The 18,571-nt window shown below is 39.5% G+C and overlaps 1 protein-coding gene across 4 annotated transcripts in view; it reads left to right on the top strand.

Annotated features, from left to right (window-relative positions):
- Positions 1-18,571, top strand: part of CDH2 (cadherin 2) — a 118,859-nt gene that overhangs the window by 17,216 nt on the left and 83,072 nt on the right. The window lies entirely within an intron of this gene.

Genomic DNA, 18,571 nt, shown 5'->3' with positions numbered 1-18,571 from the left:
TTGGGCAGTCACAGCAAAAGAAGTTGGAAACTACTCCTTTAGTAGATTGTGATTGAGCTGTGTAGGAGGTAACCCACACTATATAGGCTGTGTCCTGTTGCCTCCTTCTGGCGTAGTATCACCAATGCCCCATGCTCCCTTAAACACTCTTCACTGGTCATAGCCTTGGAGACTTCAAAACTGATGTCTTACAACTTGTCTTGCACAATGTCTGGCAAGTCTGACTTTAAGATATAATATGCTTAGGTCACTATACACATTTAAGCTAAGTCTTGTAGGCCTGGGTTTGAATTTGTTTATTTTGTTTTACATGTTGTTCCACTTGGTTCCAGTCACTTCAATGAAATTACGGTGAATTTTACCAAAGAACTCAGAATTACTACCTTAATTTCTGTAAAGGGAGGAAAAAATGAAGTAATAATTTTGGAAACAGAAGTAAAAGAAACTTCATGCATTGCTAAAAACCATCTTAGTAATAAATCCTTGGAGTTTTTAGAATTTAATATACTTTGAATTATTTTAGGACTTAAATGTTCCAACATTTAAAAAAAGAAAAGAATAATAGGCAAATAACTCTGCAGCCATCACCTAGCAGAACTGGATATCTAACCCAAATTTGTAGGCACGGTACTTATGACTTGTTTCTGTAAATAAAATGTGATTGCTGTTTGGAGGACCATAAATAAGATGTGATATTCAGAGAAGGAGAGATTAAGTTAAGAGAGAGTTCCATTTAATATATTAAATGCCCTTGTTTGTGCTGGTTTTATCGCATTTTTGTAGTTCATCCAGGAAAAAGTACTTGTGGCAGTTCGATGTGTCCAGCCAGTTTATCTAATCTTTGTTCTATATCCTGCAAATTTTAAGATACAAATAATGCATTTCAGCTAAAATCATTCACCTAGAAAGGTTACTTGAATGGTTATTTGGTGAATCATTTCTTAGAGATTCTTACTCTGATAACTTATTGTAGCAGTTTCTTATCTTTCAAAGACATTATTTTAACATTGTCTGTCTTGTTACTAAGTGCATGATTTTAGTTTTCTGCTAAGCAAATTCATTCCTAAATGTATCCTTGGAGCGCTGTGTAGCTATAAAATATTTCTAATCTCTTTGAGTTGCACGATGATAAAGAAAAAAATTTGTTTTGGTGTTGATCACAGAGATAAGCAGTGATTATGGATGAGTAACGCCGCAGTTTCATGAGCCATTTGAGCCAGAGTAAGCATCGGCGTCAGCTTTGCCGAAAGAGGCACGCTTGCACCTTCCTTCCTCTTTGAGCCTAGTACCAAGTGCTCATAAAATGAAGGGGCTTAGCCAATTTGTCTGGGGTAAACTTGCACTCCTACTCCTTTAGATTTTTTTACTCAAAGACTTTGTATGTTTAAACAGAGCTATGGTGTCCCTGCTGCCTTTTCTCTTCTAGCAGTGAAATGCTTAGAAAATAATATTTGTTTTGATGCTTTCAAACTGAGTGACAAAACTTGATTTTGGCATTCCCACAGACTTATTTTGTAGTTTGCTGTTGAAAATGCCAGTTGGTCTGAAACAACCCAGAAATGTGTTGCTGGGAGAGTGGCACTCAGGCATTGCCTGGCATTTAAGAGCAACTAACATTTCTTCTTGACATAGTAGCGGAGGGTTGCATGGATGCTGTCTGTCCCAGGTGAAGTCACTTGGCTTTCTTTTATTGCTAGTGGTGTTTTATTATTCTACAAATGTCTATCATCAGCTAAGAATAAAATTCTTTCTAAAAAACTCATAATGCTTCAAACTGAAGACCGCAGCACATCTTTTAAGATTTATGTGTTGTTCTTTTCTGTGAACAGCTCTCATACAGTTGTATTCTTACTATGGCAGCATACACTGGGGGCTTTGATATTCCAGTGCATATTAACTGTAGAGCCAAGGGAAGTGCTTTTAGCAGAATCATATTTTCCAAGAGGGAAACTAGTTTTTCCCTGGGAAAAAAAAAAAACTGTCCTTTTTTTTTCTTTCCATGAAAAAAATGAAAATGGTAACCACTTTGTTTGAAGTCTCCTTGCCTTAAGCAAAAAGACAAGTTGACAAGTTCCTTCCAGGCAGACAGCCAAAGAATCTCAGATGGATGGGGTCTCTCTATGAGCTGCTGGCAAGCTGGGGAAAAAGTGTTTCAATTCTTTCCAAAAGTATTGTTTTCTGAAATTCTTTTCCTATACTCTTCATCTTGCCCACCCTTGCAAAAAAAAAAAAAAAAGAAGAATCGCACAACCCACCATCCTTCTAGTTATTCTTTTAAGCCTTAGTGGGAGTAGAATTTTTTTTCCCCAGAAGCTTGTGTTGGGAATATGTGGTTTAGTTTTTTTCCCTTAAGTTATCTTAATATTTAGTAGATCTAGTTTTGTCCTCATCCATGTGAAGCAGAGTAAATTTTAATGCTGTTGCTTGGTGATGCTGTGCCTTGTTGTTTTATTGTATGTTACAATTGCATTGCAGTTTTTTGTTTCTTGCCTTTTTAATCCTTTTCCTCTTCTTTTCTTGAACAGTTTTCCTGTTTGTACTCTTTCCATGCCCCACAGCATCCTAAATTCTCCAGTGTCAGTTTTGAGCTTACTATCCTGGATTGAAAAAGCTGCTTGTGTTTACTTTAACTACACTAGCGCAGTACCTGTTTTATGATGCCTCTTATCTGTTCACGTACCAAGCTCTTAATGTGTTCTTAGATACTGTTCCCCTGAAAATCAGAACTTTCTTCTGCTGAAGCAAGAGACTGCTTTTCTTGAGATATGGTTTCCTTACTCCTTTTTCCTCATTCCTTAAGCATAGAATATATCCTGGAGTACACATAGCATGTGTTCACCTTGATGAACAGTGGTAAAAAACCTATTTGAATGATGACTCCTTTTTTCCTTTTTGTCTGACTTGTATGTGATACCTGATTTTACTCTTGAGTATTAAACTATTGACTAATGTTGATATCTTCTCATTGCAAGCTTGTATATTCAACATTACATATATATAAACAGAGAACAAGGATAAATAATGAAATGTGGTGATGTTTTGAATATGTACAAAGGACAAATATTTCAGAAACATAACTCACATTATCCCTTGGTGGACTGTAAAGCTATTATGGAATTGTAGTATGTGGATCAATTTGTATATCCAGTATCAAAGAATTAATCACTTGAGTTCTAGATGAGAAGAAATTCTAAAAGAAACCTATAAACATATACTAAAGAAAATGTTTTCTTGTTATGGAATATTTGGATTAGAGGTGGAAATATATTTTGTAGTGAAATCCTGAATGAACTATTCCGTCTGCTTTTTCCAAAGAAGAAACATGATTTACCCTTATTCCGTGCATTTATTTCTAGTGTAGGCTTTTATATCTACGTCTTGATAAAGAGAAAAATACAGAGAAATTATGGAAATCTGGAATGGTTGCAGTGTTCTGGGATCTGTAAATTACTCTCTTAGTGAATTAGTCCAGCTCAGATAGTAATTTCCATTTATGATGCATTTACTTGGAATGCACTGAATTACTTAGTACTTATTCCCTTTTCCTGTATTCAGCTGGTTACTTGCAAGGGTCTCAAAGGTAGTGTCCTTTTTGTGTGCAGAAATATGAATTATGAGAACTGAGTTGTCAGCTGCTCCAGTAAGCTCTGGGCATGGCTCAATGGAGGATGGCAAAGGAGTTGTTTGTTTCTGCCCTCTGGAGCTGGGTCTAGCATTATGCTCTTTCTAACACCATTTAGTGTAGCCTCAGTTCAGTTTTAAACTATGCCATCTGGCTTTGATTCCCATGGGACCGTTATTTCTCCTGGAATCGCTATAGTTAGAGCCTTCTTCAAAGCTGACCAGTGCTCTAGGGAAGGCTGGGAGGAATGGTTGTTGCAAAGCTGTGGCAGAAAGCCTCCCCAGCAGGCAAAGGTGCCTTTAGGTATGGGTGATTTATTTAGAGATAGAAGAAAAGTTGCTGTTGCATGCAAGAGCTGTAAGAAAAAAAAAATTGTGTCTTTGGTATATAACTCTATGAAATACATGGAGCAAAAATTCAGGTGAGGCCATCTGTGTTAGCATAACGTGAGACACATGGTATGTATAATTACGCATTCAAATTCTCGCTTAAGACCACAATACATCTTTTGTTGACTCGTCATTTTTCTAACAATCTGGAAGACAAATTTGCTAGAGCATCCTACTGGACTGATATTTTAGGAAAACGTCCTTTATTGTAAAACACATTACCATACTAAATACAGATAAATTCCTGTAGTATTTAAACACTTAAAGACTACATCAAATCAAATACCGCTGTGTTGAAAACTTGGATGTGAGTCAACAAATCCAAGTACAGTTTGAACTGCTCTGATTTGGGTTGAATGTGGTGAGGCAGATTCATTGCTTTTGTTTGAACTTGAGACACTCAATGTGGGGGCATTTTTTTAGTCTGGAAATGATAATTTTTGGAAGAGTTCACTTCCAAGCTTTCACAACACATCCAAGGCATTATAGTCAGCCCTGCTGAACTGAGGAGAAAGGAAGAAGAGAAGGAAAGTGTAAAGGAACAGGGTCGGATTTTTTGGATGAAATTTACTAGAGTTGTTGTTATTTTCTAATTAGGCTGTAGAAGGAGCAACTGGCCTTTGGTACACTTTAAATCCTTCCAATTTAATGCCACAGGTGGTTTTCAACTCCTCTCCATATGCCCCGGCTGGTTGATGTGTCCTCCACAGGGCAAGGAAAATAATGCTAGGTGATAAATGGAGTGGAACTCTGGAGTAGAAAATGGAGTTGAGTCTAGGGAGAAGATGAAAGCAGAAGAATCCAGGTTATGAAGGATGGTGGAATGAATGGAGGAACGAACCCTGGTGTTGTTCAAGGGAGAAAGGAAAGCACAGGTTCTCCACAACCCTAGCACAGAGAAATTTGGAATTAGTTGGAAGAAGAGAGAAGAAGCAACCTAAGATAGAAAGGAAGGTATCTTGTAGTACTTTCAGATTTCTTCGTGGCATCCAATTTGACTTAGTCATGGCCATCTGAACCCACCCTAAAGGAAATGCCGAGGACCCAGTGGAGCTCGCCAATGTGAATTCGGCGAGCAGCTAGTGCTGAGAAGCTTTTCTGGGAGAAACAGCTTGACCTTTTTGACACCAAAATGACAACACGGTGTCTGTATCTTCCCTTTTTTTGCAATTTATACTAATGCTAAAAAAATTAATTTTCTGAGTATTCATCCAAGATGAGAACATGCACAGGGAAGAACCTTTTTAAGATATACTGATCCTGTAGCCAAGACATCAGGTTGGCTAAAGAAGTACCTACAGCTGCACATCATGGCTTGTCCACTGTTCTGGAGGCATCACTGGGTTTGAGAATTGTGAGTCCATCAGTGTCTGTGGAGTGATCTCAAAACATGTGATTTGGTACCAGTAATATTTTTTTCCTTGTTTCTCACCTTGTGTATAGATGTGCAGTTTTAAGTGCTTATGAAAACACAAGCCTTAAGTGAAGCTAGGAGAGGATATGCCAAGAATGTAACTCTCTTTTCTGTAGGGATAAATACATCACAATGATGTAGCTGCAGGACAAGTGAGTTAGATCAGCAAGATATTCTGTCACAGAATTGTTCCTGCTTTTTCTGATGGGCTTTAGGTCAGCTTGTGTTGCTGATTTGCTGGGACCTGTTGCAGTAAAGGAGATAAGTTAATGAGAAATGTGGTCTGTTAGTGGTGATGAGAGAAAGGAGGTCATAACAGAATGAAACTCCACTGTGTTGGATTCTCTATTAGATTTTTTGGTTTTGTTTTGATTGGGTTTTTTCCTCTCCTCTTTTCTTCCTGCAGTGCAACTGAGAGCTTTCGTCCTGTTTTAATTTATTCCAGGACTGGGCAACTGAGGATCAGTTCCCTCCCATCCCTTGCTGCCTGCTGCATCCCAGCCCTACCCAGGCATAGTAGTGAATTGTGCTGGCGGTTCTTAGCCAGCAATCCCATTAACCCGCCAGCCTGGCTGCAGATAATCCTGGAGAACCAGGGCACCCACCACCGCCCGCTGCTGCCATCCCTCACCTCACTGGCTGCAGCCCCTGCCTGCCCGTTGGCACTGATGCTCTGGGCAGAGGAGCAGCACAACATGGCTCGGGTGCATCTCCTCCTTCTCTGAGCTGCCTGCAGAGCTTCGGAAACTGGCCCATTTTGTTTTTTTTTCCTCTTCCTTTTTACTGTCTGCTGCAGTTTGGCAGACCTGTGAGCAGGGGCAGATAATTATGATCTTGTCTGCTTGCCTGCAGGAGCAAGCTCTTTCTTGTGCCTTGTGCTGCCTTTTAAGAAGTAGATTTTGTTTGGTTTTGAAAGTTAATGGCATATGATTCTCAGGTTGTAGAGAGGAGGAATTATTTAAGGCTTTCTGTGAGTTCCAGTTTAACATTCTCTTAAATAGGAAAGTTAGGAATCCCTAAAAGCAGAATTCGTAACATAAAAGCTATCAGAATAGCACTGCAATCTGTTAAAACGATTCACTGCAGTTTAAAATGTGAAATAAATGTACACTAATTGTTTTGAATGGAGATGAAGATGTTGTTTGAAGCCAGTCTTAGAAGGAATTAGTGAGATAGCACTGCCGTTAATGGTGGAGCACTATTTTTCTGTAATGGGCTCAGCAATGTTCTCTAATTAGCTTGCAAATTGATATTCAAATACAAGTAAACTGGCAATCAAAGACAAGCAAAACATCTATGTAAGTAGACTTTGGTGTCTGCATTTAGCATACCTATATTGAAATTATGTGTGGGTGAAGGGTAAGCTCTTAGTTGTTTTCAGGATAGAGCTTTATTAATGGTGGCTCATTGGTTACAATAGATAAGTGTTTTGGCTTAAGCACATGAAAAGAGGAAAAAGAAATTCCTTTTTTTCACAAGTGAGTAGCTTTTAAACATTAGTAACATAATGCTAAATGTGTATGACTTTTTCCCTGTCTTTCTTTCAGGTTTTGCCATCTTGTGCACAGATTTAATACAGAGCTGAGTCAGTGGAAGTTGTGTTGGATTTCGGTCATATTTGTGTTCATTATTAAAATTATTGCTGTATGGTGTAGCCATTTAATTTCAAGCCTTATGCCAGAAACTGGATGCATAAAATACTTTTGGTGTTTATGTTGTAAGGTTTTCTACGGCATAAGGTACAGGTTCTTGAATTTAATGCCTTGCTCAAGTAGTTTTCCACAAAGGGGAATCACAGAATGGTTTGGGTTGGAAGGAACTTAAAGATCACCTAGTTTCAAGTTCCCTGCTGTAGGCAGCGACACCCTCCGCAAGACCAGGTTGCTCAAAGCCCCATCCAACCTGACCTTGAACACTGCCAGGGTTGGGGCATCCACAGCTTCTCTGGGCAACCTGTTCCAGTGTCCCACCATGCACAAAGTAAAGAATTTCTTTCTAATGGTACAAGAAAGCTAGTGCATAAGAACTGTTGTTGGGAAAGGTAATTAAAGATCATACATTTAAAATTTGGTTTTCAGGTTCTTTTAATGTCTTTATTTTCTAATCTGTAAAACATCTCTCAATCGTTGCCACACTGATAACTTGCCAACTACCCTCTGTAAGCATATTGTTTATTGACCAATGGAAATGTGACTCTATCTGTGGGTCAGCTGTGTGGTTTTATCAACCCATTCATACTCCTTCCATCAGCTGTTCATGATGTTTGTTCAGGATCATCTTTATGATAGAAGTTCTTCGGAATGTACTGCCCTAAATCAAATTCTTACCACTATGCATTCATTAAATTCAATTAATGTTTGCATAGATTTAGCTTTCAGTGCTGATTATCATCTGAATTCGTCAAGGGAAAAAAAAAACAAAGCCAAAACAAAAAAACCTTGTGTTGTTTTCTGTAAAGCAACTAGTATGCATTTTACACCATAGAAATAATATATCAGTGAAAGTCTTTGGGTTTCCAATTCCGTATGTGCTCTTCTGTTCAAATACCCACAGTCTTCCCTTTACAGTGCTTCAGTGCATGTTTGTGCTTTTATAAAAAAAATTTACTAGTTTGGTTCTCAGGGGATGGGTAATGGGGGACTGTATGTCCCTTGGAGGTCATGGGTTCAGATCAGACTGTCACCTGCATCCAGTAGCCACTAACTTATAGCTGCTTGGTAGGTTATGCAAAAAGAGCTTTGGTTGATTTGGTTTCTTGTAAAGGAGTCTCAGTTGAAAGGGTACTTATTACATAAGAGCAGAAATACTGCTGAAATTATTTGAAACTGGGACAGCACATGCGGGCAGGGAGCGCTCATGTGTGCGAAGGTAGCTGCAGAAGGTCAATATCACAGTGCTTTCCCAACTGTCTGAAAGAGAAAAGCAATGAAACAGAGTGGAATTCTAACCTCTTGAAGCATATTTATGCAGAGCTGAGGTATGTTAGGGCAGGAGTTTTAACAACTTGGAGCAAAAACCGCTTCTAGTAGTTCAGGTATCCGAGATGTTTTTGCCTACATGTAATTGGTTCTGTGTGTTTCCCAGAACTGGAATGAAATCTGTATTGCATTGAAACTTAAAGTACAAATTAACAGCAAAAGCAATCCCTTTCATTCTTACCCTGCGTGTCACTATCTGCACTTCTGACCATGTCAGGTCTCAATTAAAATCTTGTCATTATGCCTGTGTGCAAATTAAATATTTAAGAATTAAACATGTCATTATTTATAAAAATGGAACATTTTTTCATCAGAGAAGCTGATTTTGTCAGTTGTTACAGCTGCAAATGATCTGCAAGTTATTCCCTCCTTAAGATTTTTGCAACAAACGCAATTTACAGGTGCACCCCAAAAAGCCAAAGTAGTCACTAAAATGGAAAATTTTTGTTAGGCTTCAGTGGGTTTGCTGTTTAAAGGAGGTGCTGTTTAAAGCACAGGTGCACCTGGCTTTAGGACCCAATTTTCCAAGAGAGATCCTGGCAGAACATGGCTGCTCCACTGTGCTGGGCAGATCATAGTGCGGTAATGAAGCCTGGCTTAAGGTGACCAGCTTCTCACAGTCTGTGGTTTTTATATTTCATCTGATTTAAAATACAAAGGAAAGTTATGGACTCCTAATAGTATTAAGTGTGTGTTCCTCACAAAAACTGATACAAATATACAGAGATTCTTAATTTTTTAAGCCCCATCTATCATGCAGGCCGTGGATAAAAGACTGAAGAAGTAAGCTCTGAACATTTGTTCCTGTAAGTGACTATCAACTTTAAAGTGGTACCTAAACTTTTTGTAGGGTAGCCAAAGTCTCTGAGAAAACTGGTTTTGAAGACTGCCTGCTGTCTGCTCAGAGGTGGTTGTGTGACTTCTGTTGCATACCATGAAAGAACGCTGTGCCTGGGTCCACCTGGGGAAGAAAATGTGTAGTGCTGCTTGTCTTTTTGGAGTGATCCACAGCTGTGTCATGCATGGCCTCGCAAGCAGCATGGACCTTGGCAGGAGCCGATCGATGGATGAGGGCCCCTTTGTTTGGGAGATCAATACACTGTAATGAGCTCAGTGCTCCAGTTCTCTGGTAAGGATCACTGGGGGGATATGAAGGTTCCTGGTTTTTTGCAGTGAATCAAAACAAAATTTACATTTGAAGACTTTTTTTCTCTCATAAAGGGTTTGAATAACTTTTCTAAGTTACCTTTACAAACTCTGAATGTCCTGTAATATGAACTCTGAGGTTATCTGTAGGCTGGATGCTACATGTTTTTCATGATGACTTCTTTTTGAAAATGCCATCAAATAAATCAATAACAACTTAGTTAGTAAGAACACCAGAAGAGTTTTGGAATATTTGATTTGTTTCCTCACCGTTACTGGAGGTGGTCTGTGTTTATTCCTCTGAGTCAGAGTTGATGTTTTTAATATGCAAACAATTAAAATATTGTGAATATGAGCCTAGAAGATGAGCGAAGTCTGGTAAGGGTTTTATGTAGTTCTTTATACATGTTTTTTAATTGCAATAACTTCTTGTAAAGCATTTCTACCCTTGTAGAATGTATAGAGATAGTTAATTAGTTTGGTAAACTGTTACACCAGTGTTTTAATTAATATCTGTCAACCATGTATATTTATGATGCAGAGAATTTTTTGGACTATGTATAGTGTGAAAATGTCACTGAAGGTCAAAACGTGGTTTTTTTGCTTATGGGTCTTTGTTTTTATTTGGTGCTAGAGTTATAAAGTCTGTGTATTACTGTTTTAGTAAGAATCTTGCTATCTTACATTTTAAAATTTTTGCTAGCCGTGCACAGATATGCAACCGGATAAATTGAATTCTGAATGTACTGTGCCATGAACTAAGAGAGAAGTAGGTCACCTTCATGCTGTAAATGCAAACTGTGTTTATAATATTGCTCACATACTTTATGTTAACTTTGCTAATTTTTCCAGCAGCAAAAGGGAAGATGTTTATTAAGGAAATGATAACATTAGACAAGTCTTTAGAAAGAACTGGAAATGGCAAGAGGACAGTGAGATCTTTAATACTTGGTAAGGGACAGGCAAGCAGGTTTAGGTTGTTTCAGGATGTACTGGATTAGTTCTGATAAAGTCATTGGGGAATTATTATTCATTTTTACACAATCTCTCTGCTGCCTTTCTGAACGCAAAAATGTGCGTGTGGATGAACATGACATTTCTCAACTTTTGGACTGATGCTCCTACCAAATGTTCAAAATACATTCTCCTCACTATAACGAATACAGTTTAACTTATAAAAAGCTTTTGCAACGGGCTGCAGAATTTTTAGTCGTTCCCTGACTTGAATCATCAGGTGTCCGGAGCGCTCCAGGATGGATGTTGCAGGTTCCAGGCACTATTGGTGGCTTTTAAAAAAAAAGTTAACTCATCTGTGATTAAAAGACTTAAAAGGTGCTGTCATGGGGGTTATTGGCAATGGCTGGGAAGGTTAGGAGGCCAGTTTAGAAGACTGATTGCCCCAAGTTCCCTCACTGTAAGAGTACAGTTCCCCTAATTTAGAGCAATGCTGATATACAGTATAAGAATTGCAGAGCAGCATCAGCAGCTCCCAAATAGAGAAGCGTATCTTGCTAGTGAGAGACAAACATAAAACAGATGGACAGTAAAATAACATTTGCTGATAATAGTCCTACTTGTGCCTCACTCTCCTAGATCCAAATGCACTGGGAGACTTGACTTGGTGTGGAGGCACTTGGATTGCTCTGGATTAGGTGGCTGAATGAAAGCTTGGTCTCTGTTTTTGGTACAGTAATAGGTAGTAGGACCAAAGGGTGATGGACTGGGGGGTGGGGGAAAGAGGTGTTTCAATGAGGAGCTGAATGGTACAACTTCTCTGATGTGAGTCACACTGGCAGAGAAGAAGACAACCCAGTGTCTGTCTTCACTGGTGATATAGGAGCTCAGGCAGGTTTTACTTCTCAAGTCTAAGGCCTAAGTCCTGTATTAGAACAAAGTGATCTAAGGGTAAAATGCCATGGGAGAGGGCAGACCCACATATCTTCCTAGCCCTTCCCAGAGCTCCAGCTGCATCTTTTGTGCTAGATACAGTGGTTGTGCAACCTCAGTATGAGTCAATGCATTGGGCTGATCAAACAGCAGGCTTACTCTGGAGTGAAAGAGAAATGATACTCCCATGGATCAGCTGGATAACTCACCTTGTCCCATGGTGTCACCCCAGTGACTTCTGGGAGAAGAGGGAGATGGGACTATGGGCTGCAAGACCACCTCTTTTAGCAGCATCTTGTGCCTAAATCATTTTAATGGTCCTACTGGAAGGGCATCCTAGCTGTGTCTAAATATTGCTCATCCTCTACTGAGGTCTTCATCCTTTGTCTCTCAGTGGCCAACTGTACTGCTTTGCTGTCATTTTAGATCTGCAAAACCAAGGTGGTTGATTTGAGCATCTAGTATGCAAATGAGATGACCTTTTCACTGTGATTACATTTTTTTATTAATGTATAAATCATGGATATTTCACCATTAACTCAAGCCCTTCTGTGAAATATGAGAATGCTGTGCAGCATTTTAATCTTTTCTCCAATCTGTCCAGTCTCTCTCCCTCCACAGAGACAATACAGCAGTAAACCCCTAAACAAGTGACAGTCTCTTCAGACAAGAAAAGTTGTAGGGCTTACTGCAAAGGCAAAATGCAACAAGCAAAGCTGACTACTGTATATGTAAGCCATTTTTGCATGCACTGCCTCTTGAACTCTTTCTTTAGTCACCTGACAGTCTACCTGAGGTGCTCCAGGGGCTTTAGCACCGTGCTCGGTCCTCAAACTCTTCCATGTAAAGAGCTTCGAGGGACAGTTCTGCTGGACCCTCCTGCTGTAACAGAGGATGCTGTTGCCTCCTGTAAGGACTTAAAGAGCACAGTGAACTGTCTCAAAATAAGAGAAGCCACCACAACAGATTAAACACAGATGCAAAACAGGAAGGCGTTAATTCCAAGGCCTAAATGGAGATGAAGGTTTGGAATTAGCACACTGGACAGAATTGTGCTGTGCAAACTGTGAGAAAATGCAGACTGGCAACAGTAGAAAGCCAGGCCTGATGAGGCATATCTGGGTAACCTGTCTGGACAAAAATTCCCACCTGCAGACTGTAAGCACACCAGACAAAACTCTGACCACGGCAAGGTGTGGAAAAGGGAAGTAAGTCCTTATACACATGCCAGCCCACATTGTGGGAATGGCACCCCCATGAATACTTGGGGCTTGGACTGTATAAATGTGGTACCCCAGAAGCACAACTTCGGGACCCCCACCACCAAGCAAACTAGAATGAGTGAAGAAGGACTGGTGGGATGCGGCAGGGATCCATGTGATAGTGATCTGTTTACACAATCTCTGTCTCTCTCCTTCTCCCCTCCCACTTCCTCTCTCTCCTTCTCTCTCTACCTCATATTTACTGTTAAATAAAATCTCTACTATTGACTTTGGGGCATGGTCTTGTTTGCACCTTAATTCGGACAGGGGCATCTTTTAATAAGCAGATCCTAACACTTCCATGTATCCATCCTGGTTCTCTGCTGGAGGCAGCCATCCTGCAGCAAGGCTGGTGACGCAGGCTGCCTGTCCAGGCTTTGCCTCTGAGGGTCGAAGCCTCCTGTGAATTATCAATAAAGATGTGCTGACGCCAAGGCAGCAGCAAAAGAACTGGAGCAGCAAGACAAGGATCCGTGTGCCCTGCTGTCAGGTTTTGCTTGGCACTCTCCTCAGCAAAGAGTCAAGATAGATGTCTAGAGATGGGAGTATTTTGTGGTGGGAAGGCAAAAGAGCCGCAGGCCTTCCTGTTTGGTTACAGGGACCTTTGAAGTGGTCTTTGGAAAGTGGTCTACAGCGCTTTCTGAAGTAATTTTCTGCAGCAGCTGGGCTTCCTGCTCCTCAGCTAAGGCTGAAGTCTAGTTCCAGGTGCTTCTGTTGTGGCAATTGGGGTTAAAAAGAAACATTCTCTGTGATTTATAATAATCAACTTAATTAAGTTGGGGTTGAAAACAACAGGAATGTTCCCTCTTAAGCTGAAGATGATGATTTGTTTTGGAAAACATTTTTCAAGCTTCCCATTAAGGGAGAGGAAAAAAAAACAGTCTTCTAAACTATCTACTACAAAGTTCTTTAAATAGCACAATCTATCTCTCCTCTTAAATTAGTGGTCAGATTAAAAGTAATTCATCAAAACCAGTGGATTTACATAAGTATGTAGTATAAGAAAGAGGAAAACTAGGTCCAGAGTTTCTGGGAATACTTGAAGTTCCAGGCAAATCTGGATAGTCTAAAATGAACCACAAACTTAGTAAGTTTCTAGTATTTATGGGTTTGGGGTTTTGTTTGTTTTTTATTTTGGAATATCTCAACTGGAAAAGAGAGATTCTGTGGAAACTGCTGGGGATATTACATTCTAGAAAAGATTTACAAATTATTTTTGTGAATGTTACTGGGACTGACAGGGATGCTGATTTCCTGCTCAGGGATGAATAGGAATAAAGATGTCTCTACAGACTAATAATTAGTGTGCTTTTGTGTATGATGAAGAAGAGGTGTGATTCTTCAGATAAAGATTTTTTTGGTATCTGATTTTATTTTAAACTGACCCAGTGGTCAGGACTTCTGTTACTTTTTCGTATGACTTACATGTTTTCCTAGTATGGTTTTCCCTTGAAGTTGAGTGTTTGTTAGTACTTTTTAATTAGAATACTGATGTGCAGTTGCATAACTAAACATCCCAGGTTACATTAGTGTTTCCTGCTGGTTTACACGGATTATTTTTTTATTTGCCCTTGACTTGTAATGAGCCTGTGAGCTACAAGCTATCTTTGTGCCCATGGGCAGATCCTGATGCTAAAAGTAAAAGCTGACAGCTGTGGCCAGAGGGGGCTTTTCAATGCAATACAGTGTGGCTTTGCCAATAATTTTAATTTTCTAAGCAGACTTTAAGGGGAGGAGGGGGGAACTTTCATTGTTGTGTCAAAAATTTAATGAAGGCATTTCTTTTTTATTCTTTTTCCTTTACATATGAAATATTTTGTGCATTTGTGAGAACACTGTGAAAATAAATCTGCAATATTTAGACAGATGTAGTACAGAATGATTTCCTCATCTGAATTCAATGACTGCCTGCCTTGCATCGGTGGCAGTTGTCATAGTGCAATACTCCAGAAGTAAATTGTAGTACTAAAAAAACCAGAGCAACTTCAAGAAGTACTAGGTACTTGATAATATTCAGCTTTTCTGGAATGCTATATAAGGTACTGAACATGAATACTACATTTTAAAATAAGCAATTTTAATACACTTGCAACAGTGCACCTATTTAGCAGAGTTTAAGAAATATTTCATGATAGTTAAAGAGCATCTCAGTCTTGCTACAAGTATTCTAGGTGAGGAAGGAGTAAAACACAAGAAATTGATTAATGTCACCGTGGATTTTTCTTTTATTCCAAGTCACAAGCTGGGAAATCCATGAGGAGGATTAGAATATGGAAATCAGTAGTTTCCTGCACACTTGCCGTTAAGACTGGTAGTTAGACATCAGTGCTTTAACTTTTTCTCAGTTCTGTCAAACTGCAATAGATGTGAAAGCACGGGACATCTGTTATTCTCAAATGATAAATGCAGTACCTCAATGATAATTAAGTTTTATAGGCTCAGGTCTCATTAGATATATTGTTTTGGTTTTTTCTTATTTATGTTCTTGAAGCAACAGAAAACAGTAAAATTTCATCATTATCAGCAGAGAGGCTGTGCTCCTAAAGTCTAGAAATTCGTGGTTAATACTGAAGATGAGTAGTGCCATACAGTGCTGAAAAATAGAACATCTTGTCAGCTGATACAGGAACTACAGGGAACATCACACTGCTTTTTGGGAATCCTTTCACTTTCTAGTCTCTGATGCTGTAGGGAGCAAGAGCCTACATCCTGTTGTGTGTCATTAGAAATGCCAAAGGGTTGAAGGTGATTTGGAGGTGGAGTACTTGCTGTGCTTGATGTAGGAGAGTTCAGCTGGGAGACTGCATTGGCCAAAAAGGTCTCCTCCTCCTTTGTTCAACCACCCTGTTCCCTTGAAGTGTTTCCTGAGTGCTTTCTCCATCTCTCTGTCTTTATACTTAAATTTCTCACTACCTAAATTTCAAAAGCTGTGGTGTTTGGGAACAATTTTAAAGTGGCATGACATTGACTTTGACAGTAACCTTGGAGAACTTGGAGGAACAGGATTTTTAGAGTGGGATGCTAAGAATGACTTAAAAAAATGCAGAGCAGTGTTCATAGTTCAGAGCAATTGTGCCTGAGAACTTCTCAGTAAAAATGTTGAGATGTGAATGGACTTTTTCAATAATGCAAGAATTCTGCTACGTACTAAAGGCTTCGATTTTTAAGAAAACAAAGCAAAACCAAGAAGACCTTGGTTTTATGTAATCTGTTGTGCAGCCTTTATTTTTTTTTCAATGCTGTTGAACAGCTCAGTATGAAATACTGGTTTTTGAGACCTACTCCAGTTTGTCATCTCCCATGGTGCAGCCTTTGCTCTTACAAGGATACCATTATGCATACAGGAGAATAGCATGTGGATTAAAAGTATCTCTCAGAAGTTGGAAGGCTATTTGGAAGTTGGCTAGTTGGAAGTCATTGGTTGCCTTTACTGAAACATTGCCTCCTTAAGTGATGTAATTCATTACAGTTTGTTTGTACTGCTTGGCTTTGTGTCATTGGTCAAGGTGGCTTGTGTCCTGTGAATCTGAAGGGCTGATCTAAAAAACCTTTGTATTGTGCATCTGGGAAGGAAAGCTGTGGGATCAGATAGCTCTGAACAGAGCCACATGTACTTGGCTGCTGTGTGATGATAGAGGCAGAGGCATGGGCAGCCCCCAGGCATGGTGGCATTTCTGTGCCATGGGAGAGAAGGCAGTGGGTTTACAAGGCACAGTGTGCTACCAGCTCTGTCAAGCAAGACTAATCTGTATCTGAGGAGATTAGACCTGTGCTCCACCCTTGCACCCAGAATGAAGGCTCAGTAGCAATCTTCAGTCTTGAGTGACTTGAGATGAATTTCTTAAAAGTGCATTTTAAAAAAGAATAAAAAGCAAGTGTCAAAGCTGATCTCTATATTTAAGAAGGATCTAGCTATAGGACAAGCTTCCAGAGACTATCTCAAGTAGAATAGCCTTTTGAGAGGAAAAATTAAGTCTTAAGTCAAAGAGCAACTGTCTGTTTCACCCATAAGCGACAATGTAAAAAACCCTTATGTGAAGTCTTTTTATATATTTGGCTGAAACAGTCCATTGTAAAGATAAAGAAGTAAGAAAAATGGGGGAGTCCTCCTCACCTCAGCAGAGGCTTGGAGTTGAAATACTCACAGAAGACAGATTTTGGTAATTGCTAACCTATTGCTGTCAGTATTTTCATCATGGAGAGAAGGTTGAGGATGGTTGTTTAACCTTTTATTTTCTTTTTCCTCTTCTTTTCTGCCTCTCTCTTTTTTTAGCCTCTATTAATCTAACGTTAAGCTTTGGAGAAGGGAAATTTTGTTGCTATCAGGTACTGTCTATTCTTTGATAACAGCTCTTACTTTTTTGTCTTTATTTTCTGTGACTTAAAAAAAGAATCCAATGAGTGAATTCACAGAGAGACCATAATGTGCACATGCATCAGACTTCTCTTTGAATGCTACAGATACTGAGGCTATTTAAAGCAAATGACTTAAGAGGTGTGGCAGTGAGCTGATGGCCCTTATCTCTAGGCCTCACCTCAGTGTCAGATCCCATGAGACTTGGGCATGCAGAACGTGTTCCATATACCCAGCCACCGTCCTGCCGCAGCTATGCCGAGGTCACATGCTCAAGGCACCTCTAGTCATCTCCTGGCAGCTCCCAGGATGGTAACAGCAGGAAGTGTATGTGGTTTATTTTGGTCCTGTGACTTCGTCTCTGGCCACAGAGCAGAGATAGGAACTTAAAAGGACTGCATGCCTCCAAGAGCCTGTAGCGGGTGTGATTTAAGAAGTTATCTGAAGGTGACAAGGTTTTCCATAAACTTCAGTATATGGATTTTGGCTGTACTTTCTGCTAGACCTATTATTAGTTGGTAGTCATTATTGTTTCATACATTTAGTAGTTAAAATGTAGAAGTGAAATTTTCAGTCAAAAGTGAAGCAAAAATTAAGACTTCAAGGGAAAAAAAAGCAGTGCAGATTTAAATGCTGAATACTTTTAAAAGCAGTGAGTAGCTGAGCACGTTTCTCTGGGCATCCTTTACAGCTAGAAGAGGAAGAATTGGGGTCAAATCCTACCATGCTGGATGAAGTTCTTATTTGTTTCTCCACTGGCACAGTCTATAAGACATGACAATCAAACATGCAAAGGTGACACAAAAAATACTGTTAAAAGAAATAACATAACCTTAAGGTGGAAAAAAATCATAACAATGTGAGCAAAAGTCTCATACTTCCCATTTGTTTGCCTTCTGTGTAAAATAACGTAGACCTAGTAATTTAAAGTTACCAGACATTAATAAAAAGAATCTTTGGTCCTTAGGTGGTTAGACCTGACATGCAATCATCTGTATCATTTGACTACTAAATTAACCTAGCGATTAAAATGCCTAAAGAAAATTCTTACAGGGAAGGAGAGCACTACACCAAGGGTACAGCACCCTGGAATTTGTTACTTTTATGTACTAATACCAGGAATTGTGACAGTTCTGGTAGTGGGATTGAACTTTTTTAGCAGTTGGAGACAACTGACATTTTTGCATGTGCTGGGTTTTTTGCCTTTACAGATCCAGTTTACTGCTGAAAGACGAGGGAGTTGGATGGGCCTTAGCATGTTGCTTCTTATATGAGCTGAACACTGTTGATTCTGTAGAGCCTGCCCCATGATGTTCCATGCCCTAAAAAAAGGCTCCACTCTCCATTTCTCAGTGCTAGACCTGTGAACCACTGGCAAGTGTGGTTCAGAGGTTTGATATAGAATTAATGCATGAGACAATTAATGTCATTGCATTCAGTCCAACTTGGTCTTCCTTCATCTTTTGCACTCCCTGAGAGCAAACAGACTCAAGTTGGCCCACTTACTTGCCAGCTGAAG

This window comes from Manacus candei, unplaced genomic scaffold (genome assembly GCF_025592945.1).
Source record: "Manacus candei isolate 608988 ecotype Guabito, Panama unplaced genomic scaffold, ASM2559294v1 h1tg000008l, whole genome shotgun sequence".
Classification (NCBI taxonomy): domain Eukaryota; kingdom Metazoa; phylum Chordata; class Aves; order Passeriformes; family Pipridae; genus Manacus; species Manacus candei.
This window is presented reverse-complemented; position numbering and strand designations above follow the sequence as displayed.